General features: G+C 40.6%; 1 pseudogene; it reads left to right on the top strand.

The window, feature by feature from the left end:
* Nucleotides 1-262: 262 nt before the first annotated feature.
* LOC130884332 (cytochrome P450 4A10-like) lies at nucleotides 263-3,296 on the top strand (annotated as a pseudogene).
* Nucleotides 3,297-8,759: the final 5,463 nt, after the last annotated feature.

The raw sequence follows: 8,759 nt of genomic DNA, 5'->3' as shown, positions 1-8,759 counted from the left end.
ATATAAATGTTTTTGAATAACACAAAGAAAGGAAAGTGGCTGCAGGCATGGCCCTTGGCCACTGGCAGCTGACAAATCATTTCTCTGTCTCTCAAGGGAAATCATTCACCTTAACTGACCAACTGCACTATGAGAGCAAGCTCTGTCTGCCTTAACATTTCTCCCTTCCACTGATAGACAGGCAGTTTGTAAAGGATTTATACAGGAGGTAGAAAGGATTCATGAGACTAAGGGCAGTCTGTGACCCAGGAGTGGCTGCATCATGAGTGTCTCTGCTCTGAGCCCCAACAGACTCACAGGCAGCATCTCTGGCTTCCTGCAAGTGGTCTCCGTGCTTGGCTTGCTTCTGCTGCTGCTCAAAGTGGTCCAGTTCTACCTGCAGAGCCAATAGCAACTCAAAGCTTTCCAGCAGTTCCCATCTCCACCCTTTCACTGGTTCTTTGGACACAAGGTATGGAAAGGGAAGGGTGGGAGGGAGATCAGGGAGGATGGAGGTACAGGGAGGATGGAGGTGTCAGAGAATGGCCATCAAGTTCACAGGACAAGGAAGTATAAAAATAGAGACACCGAGCTTAGGTTGAGACACAATCCAGCATTAGGGTGGCTCAACCGTTCTGGAGACGGCCAGCTCTGTACTGATAGCCTACACTTGAAGGCTGTGGTTGAGCCTACTTAGTCTCCTCTTCTGCAGGATGAGCACCTTCAACAGCCCCTCCCTGCTGGTCTCAAACACATTCTAGGGGGTTCCTTGCATAGTCACGCATGGTTATTCTCTCCCAAGCTCAGGGCTTGCTGGGAACACAGAAGTCAGTGAGATGGAAGCCTGGCCCTGTGGGGTTCTTGGTGTGGCAATGGTACACATCTCAGGAGCTGTCAGGCACAGGAAGAGTTCACACTACTGAGATGAGTGGGTAGCTGGCCCAGATGATTTCCCCTCATTGCAAGGGAATTTTCAGATGGAAAGATTATGACTAAAATCCTGAAATCATGGCACAGAAAGGAATAAGGCTATGTAGTGGCCTCACATGAGGGCACCAATGTCAGAATTTCCTCGGGATCTGTTTAGTTCTCTATTCTCCTTCACAACCCATACTGAAAGCAATTTTCATAAACACACCATCGCTTCCCTATACCACAGTGTTCAGTTCAAGAACCAGGCACACAAGTCTGAGATCTCCCAGGAAGGAGATAGTGCAGCACCCTGTATATTAGGAATGAAAGGTATTGACCCTTTGCACTGTCACCCAGGAAATAATGCCCAGAGCCAAATAGGAGGATACATGATGAAGCATTGAACAAAGGATTGTGCAATGAATGCTCTTAGAAGGACAAGGGGATGTGGTACTTGTGTGCAGAGCTGAGGATTTACCCAGCAGCACTGTCAGTTCTAGCACAGGACCAATCCCCTGTGTCCCTGATGTAGCAAAGCTCTGAGTGATAGCAAAGATAGTCCATGAAACTACTATAAATCCTTAATACTTCTGAAAAGTCTAGAACTATGTTCCTATGCTTGTTCTGCACTTGTCTCCAGCCAAAAAAGAAAAACAAACAAGCAACCAAAAAAAAACCCTAGAGTTCAATGCTTCTTCTTTCCCTCAACAGCAATTGTGGGGTGATCAGGAGCTACAGATGATTATGAAGGTTGTGGAGAACTTCCCAAGTACCTTTCCAAGCTGGTTCTGGGGGAGCCAAGCTTACTTTACTGTCTATGACCCTGACTACATGAAGGTGATACTAGGGCGATCAGGTGAGGGTATATCATTCTGAAAAGATTTGTGCTGTTGTCTTTGTAACTAGACCAAGGCTGTTGAATTCCTGAAGACTGTAGTACCAGGCCATTGCCCTACACACCCTAACAATGATTCTCCCAGACAAAACCCCGGAACATGGCCAGCAGCACTCAGTATTGAAATTTCAAGCCTTTAGCCAAAAGTCATTATATTTCTTTGCTATTTAATCAAATTAAGATAAGTAATGTAAATTGTCCCAGGTTTGAAAAGCACACTTCAAATGCATATTGGTTTGAGGTTTGAAATCTCTAATTGTTACCTGGCTGTTGGTATCAGATGATAACTAAACTAAGACAGGATCCACAGTAATACACACACACACAACAGAGAGAGAGAGAGAGAGAGAGAGAGAGAGAGAGAGAGAGAGAGAGAGAGAGAGAGAGAGAGAAACATACACACACTTGTTCTCTTCTTTGAGTATGAGCACATGACCTGTTCCTCACCAATTCACCATCTGTGCTCCGGAGGAATTCAGCTACTGGTACAAGAATCCTGCCTTCGTAAGCCTGACTGTTAGGACAAAGCTAGAAGGAGAGAGAGGAAATGACACAGGACAGTCTGCCAACAGACAGCTCTCAAAAGATGCCAAAAGCCCATGGCTTCCACCACAGCTGCCTCGGAGCTGCCTGACTTATCCTATTTCTTGTTTCTATTTCAGATCCAAAGGCCCAAGGAGCCTACAGATTGCTGGCTCCTTGGATTGGTATGTGTGTCTGCATGGAGAATGTGGTCCGGCCCCAATTAGAGCATCCAAGACCTGTGACTCTGTTTCACAGAGAACAAAATGTGACAGGCTACCAGTGCCTTGATCTAGCCCTCTTCTCCCTTGCCCCAATGAAGTAGAAGCCAGGTTTCTGACCTTTCACTGCTCCGAACAGTCCTAGCTAACCATTGTGTATGTCCCTGGTTGATCTTCACACCATCCCTACACACACACACACAATTCTTTTGCAATTTTTATCTCACAGATGTAATCATCACAGTCCGTATACCAGTCCCACAAGCTAGAAATTTCAGGTTCTGAACTCTACCATTCTTAGCTCTCATCTTCAGTTCCACTCCACACAGCCCTCTACCCCAAACACACACAGTTTATCTAACGGGCTCTCTGATTCCATCTCTCTCACACACATACACCCATTTCTGGCCCAGACTATGGTTTGTTCTTGATGAATGGACAGCCATGGTTCCAGCACCAGCGCATGCTGACCCCAGCCTTCCACTATGACATTCTGAAGCCCTATGTGAAAACCATGGCCGACTCTGTCCAATTTATGCTCATGAGTTCATTTGATTTTCTTCTCCTCTACTCCCCTCAGCTCTGTTGTCCTTTCTACATCAGGAAATGGTGCTTGGTTATAGAAAGGTCAAGTAAGACATCTCTTTATAATCTGCTTAGCTTGTTGACATGTAATAGAAAATTCTTTCTTTAAACCTTTGCTGTTGACATGATGATGTTTTTTATGAAATTCAGAGGCCTGCAAAACACTTCCGATCAATAATTGATCAATGTTTGCATTACCTTGTGCTAGAGGACCTGACAGACCAGTATGGGATTGGATGTGAGTTATGTATATAGGACAAAGCCTATTCCTGATTATGTCTTGCACATGGATGAATAGTGAAGTCAATTCTGTATCATCTGGTATAAATTCAGCAGTTTCAATAGACAAGATAACTCTTTCTGCATATTGTGAATCAGTAACTATATTGAGAGGTTCTTTAAAATCCCTTAGTACCATAAGAATAACATATAATTCTGCCTTCTGGACAGAATTATAAGGGCTTTTGTTCCACCTTACTTAATTCTTCTGATTTATAACCTGCCTTCCCTGATTTATTTGCATCAGTACTAAATGTATGGGCTCTAGTTATTGATGTATTATGTACAATTCGGGAAAGAATCCAAGAAGTTCTCTTTAGAAGGTTAAGTCTATTGTTTTGGAATAATTGCTATTAATTTCTCCAAAATATTAGACAAGCCTTTTCACAGTGTTCATTATCTCCCCATAACTTTTTTATTTCATCTGCAATAAAAGGCACTATAATCTCTGCTGGGTCTATACCTGCTAATTGATGAAACCTTAATTTAGCTTTTATAATTAATTCAGAGACTTTTTCCACATAAAGTTTTAATTATTTTTATTTGGTTTATGTAGTAAAAGGATCCATTCTAATATAATATCACCCCTCTACATTAAAATTCCTGTAGGAGAAATTCTGGAAGGCAATATGACTAGATTACAATTAAGAATTGAATTCACCCTATGCACGTGTGCCTTGTGTAATTTGTCCTCAACAATTGTCAATTACTTTTCCACTTCAGCTGTTAATTCTCTAGGACTATTTAAGTCCTTATCAACATCTAAAGTTTTATTCAAATAAACTGTTAGGTCAGGTGTTATCACAACAGCCAGTCATAGACTAGAGATATCTCCCAATACTCTTTGAAAGTCATTAAGATTCCACAACCAGTCTCTCCTTATTTGTGCCATTTGTGTTCTAATCTGTAAACCTATTCTGTAACTTAGGAAATTAACAGAATCCCTCTTTGAATCTTTTCAGGAGCAATTTATTTTTTTAATTGAATCACTGCTTGGCCCATTAGCTCTAACTTCTTATTGGCTACTCTTACATCTTAGTTTAAGTCAGAAGCAATTTATAATCCCCATTTAGGCAAAACATTCTTTACTGCTTCAACAAACATCCTTTCTAAGTATCTGTATTTGAATCAGATAACAAAATGTCATCCATGTAATCATCTATAATATCTTCTAATATTTTCTCCAGAAGCATAAGTTTTGGGGGCTGTAGGAATGTTAATGTGGGTATTTCGTTGCTGCAATAGATCACAACCCCACAAATTCGCTGCAATCTTAGCTATATATGGCTTCAGTCTTTATCTCTGTCCTTCAGGCCCTAGGCATTCAAACCATCTCATGCTTTGTTTTACCTGAGATAGGGTTCCAGTTCTTAGGAACTGAAGATCTATTTCTTAAAGAGGTCAATTCGGATGCCAAGATTCTGGAGTAATGATAATTACATCCACACCTGTGTCTTGTAAGCCTTCAATTAAAAAAATGCCATTTATACACACTCTTAGCTTTGGTCTTCAATCGTTTATAGAAGTCTGCCAGAATATATATTTGGTATGTCCTACTGGCGTTTTTGACTCATCCTCCACATTTATTCCATCATTCAGATCAGTATTGTTTGTCTGTTTGTTTGTTTGCAGTAGGCATTGGATTTTTCAGTTTTCCAGGTGAGAAATGTTCTCCACAGTAACTGGGAATGACTGGATCACGTTTATCATGGGGCCTACAAGAGGCCCCCCATAGTGTTTCTCAATTGTATTGGGTTGCCTTGTGTATCTTTCATTGACTTACAATCATTGGTCCAATATTGGCCTTTGCCACACTTCCTACATATACCTAAGGGCTGAGTCCTCCTATTCCTGCCATTCCCACAGGAGACATTATTCCTAGGAATCCCTTGTCTACAATCCCTTCTCAGATGTCCCATTCTACCACAATTAAAACATTTGGTATTTTGATGTCTTCTCTTACCATTGGAAATTGCTTCTCCTACCCAAGCTTCAGTACCATAGTCAAGTGTCTCGACACTCATTGTATGCAAGACTCATTCATCCATGGGTGCTGATCTGATCTTTAAAGGCCAAAGGATCCTTTTGTATTCTAAGTTGGCATTCTCATAAGCCAAAGATTCAATTATTATATGCCAAGCTTCTGGGTCAGTTACTCCTATTTGTACAGTAGGAGTTAGTCTTTGTTAATAGACACTAAAACATTTTCTCTGGCCCTGTTTAACCCTAACATATTATTCAACTCTCTTTCCTAGTTCCTGAATCCTTCCCAAGACTTTAAAGCTGTTGTGCTACGGCAGATGCGGCGGAGCCCGAGACCAGCACGCAGACGTGGCGGGGCCGGGCGCACAGACGTGGGATGGTCCAAGCATGAAACAGCGAAGACCACACTGAGAGCAGATCACCCCACTACAATTAAATCAAGTAGGTTTTTGGGGCGCTGTCCTGCAGGGTGGTAAGCCTTTTATTGGCGAGGTTCCCTGGCAAATGGGGAGCCTGGTCCTGTTCCTGAAGACCCTTCTGAGTGGTGAGAGGGATCTTGGCCCACGGCGGGAGCCAGGAAATGGAGCGAGGGCATTTTGTAAGCGGGGCCCCTGGCCAGCAGGGAAACCTGATCCTGTTTTAAGAGACCCATTAGATAGCATCGATAGGAGGAGATGGGCAGGCGCCAATGCAAGAATTCACCCAACAATCTGAAAAAAAACATGAAAACACCAGAACCCCATGATCTTACAACAGAAGGACTTGGACACCCTAACACAGAAGAAGTGGAAAAAATTGACTTTATGAAAGCAATAGAGTCCCTTAAACAACATGTAAAAAATTCCCTTATAGAAATGGATGAGAAGTATAACAAAAAGTTTGAAGAAATGAGTAAATACGTAAATGATACCCTGGGAAACCAAGAAAAAACGATCAAACAGGTAATAGAAACAGTTCAAGAATTGAAAACTGAAATGGAAGCAATGAAGAAAACACAAACTGAGGACCAGCTGGATATGGAAAATCTAGGACAACGAGCAGAGTCTACAGAAACAAGCATAATCAATAGAATACAAGAGATAGAAGAAAGAATCTCAGATTCTGAGGACACCATAGAGAAAATAAACGCACTGATCAAAGAAAACAGCAAAGCCAACAAATTCTCATCACAAAACATTCAGGAATATGGGACACAATAAAAAGACCAAACCTAAGAATAATAGGGATAGAAGGAGAAGAGTCACAGCTCAAAGGCCCAGAAAATATTTTTAACAAAATTATGGAAGAAAACTTTCCAAACATAAAGAAAGATATTCCTTTGAATATTCAAGAAGCATACAGAACACCAAATAGACTGGATCAAAAAAAAAATCCCCTCGCCATATAATAATCAAAACACAAAATATACAGATTAAAGAAAGAATATTAAGAGCTGCAAAGGGAAAAGGGTAAGTAACTTATAAAGGTAAACCGATCAGACTTACACCTGACTTCTCTATGGAAACCATGAAAGCCAGAAGGTCTTGGATAGAGGTACTGCAGAAACTAAGAGACCATGGATGCAAGCCCAAACTACTATATCCAGCCAAGCTATCGTTCACTATCAATGGAGAAAACAAGACATTCCAGGATAAGAACAAATTTAAACAATACATAGCCACAAACCCAGCCCTACAGAAAGTAATAGAAGGAAAATGACAACCTAAGGAATCCAACATTGCCAACACTGCCTACAATAACTCAGGCATCTATCGACCCTTCACAAGCACAACTCAAAGAAGGAAGACACACAAACACTACTACCAAAAACAATAAGAATAACCGGAGTAAACAACCACTGGTCATTAATATCACTTAATATTAATGGTCTCAATTCACCTATAAAAAGGGACAGGCTAAGAGATTGGATACGAAAATCCAACATTCTGTTTACAAGAACACATCTCAACCACAAAGACAGGCATCTACTCAAAGTAAAGGGTTGGGAAAAGGTTTTTCAAGCAAATGGTCCTAAGAAAAGAGCAGGTGTGGCCATACTAATTTCTAACAAAACTGACTTCAAACTAAAACCAATCAGAAGAGATCGAGATGGACACTTTATACTCATAACAGGAACAATTCATCAGGATGAAGTCTCAATCCTGAATATCTACGCCCCTAATATAAAAACACCCACTTATGTAAAAGAAATATTACTAGAACTCAAGGCAGACATCAAACCACACACACTAGTAGTAGAAGACTTCAACACACCTCTCTCTCACCAATGGACAGGTCAACCAGACAGAAACCTAATAGAGATTTAAAAGAATTATTGGAGGTAATGAAGCAAATAGACTTAACAGACATCTATAGAACACTCCACCCAAATAGGAAAGAATATACCTTCTTCTCTGCAGCTCATGGAACCTTCTCAAATATTGACCACATACTCGGTAAGAAAGGAAATCTCCACAGATACAAAAAAAAATCAGCGTTCACCTGTGTCTTATCAGATCACCACAGATTAAAATTAGAAGGCAACAACAATGTTACCCCCAGAAAGCCAACAAACTCATGGAAACTGAACAGTCAACTACTGAACCACACCTGGATCAAGGAAGAAATTAAGAAAGAAATTAAAGTCTTCCTTGAATTTAATGAAAATAAAGAGACAACATACTCAAACCTATGGGACATGATGAAAGCAGTGCTAAGAGGAAAGTTCATAGCACTAAGTGTCCACTTAAAGAAAACGGAGAAAGCATACATTGGGGACTTAACAGCATACCTGAAAGCTCTAGAAAAAAAGAAGCAGACGCACCCAGGAGGAGTAGAAGACCGGAAATAATCAAACTGAGGGCTGAAATCAACAAAATAGAAACACAGAAAACAGTCCAAAGAATCAATGAAACATAAAGTTGGTTCTTGGAGAAAATCAACAAGATCGACAAACCTCTATCCAAACTAATTAAACGACAGAGAGAGAACACACAAATAAATATGATCAGAAATGAAAAGGGGAACATAACCACAGACACAGAAGAAATTCAGAGAATCATTAGATCTTACTACAAAAGCCTGTATGCCACAAAACTGGAAAATGCAAAAGAAATGGACATTTTTTAGATAAGTACCATATACCAAAGTTAAGCCAAGACCAGGTGAATGATCTAAATAGACCTGTTAGTTGTGAAGAATTAGAAACTGTTATCAAAAATCTCCCTTCCAAAAAAAGTCCAGGACCAGATGGTTTCAGTGCAGAATTCTACCAGAACTTCCAAGAAGAACTAATGCCAATACTCTTTAATGTATTTCACAATATAGAAACAGAAGAGTCACTGCCAAATTCCTTTTATGAAGCTACAGTTACCCTGATACCAAAGCCACACAAAGACCCAACC

Source organism: Chionomys nivalis, chromosome 11 (assembly GCF_950005125.1).
Source record: "Chionomys nivalis chromosome 11, mChiNiv1.1, whole genome shotgun sequence".
NCBI classification, from domain to species: Eukaryota; Metazoa; Chordata; class Mammalia; order Rodentia; family Cricetidae; genus Chionomys; species Chionomys nivalis.
The sequence above is the reverse complement of the archived record's forward strand: the minus strand, read 5'-3'. Positions and strand labels throughout refer to the sequence as shown.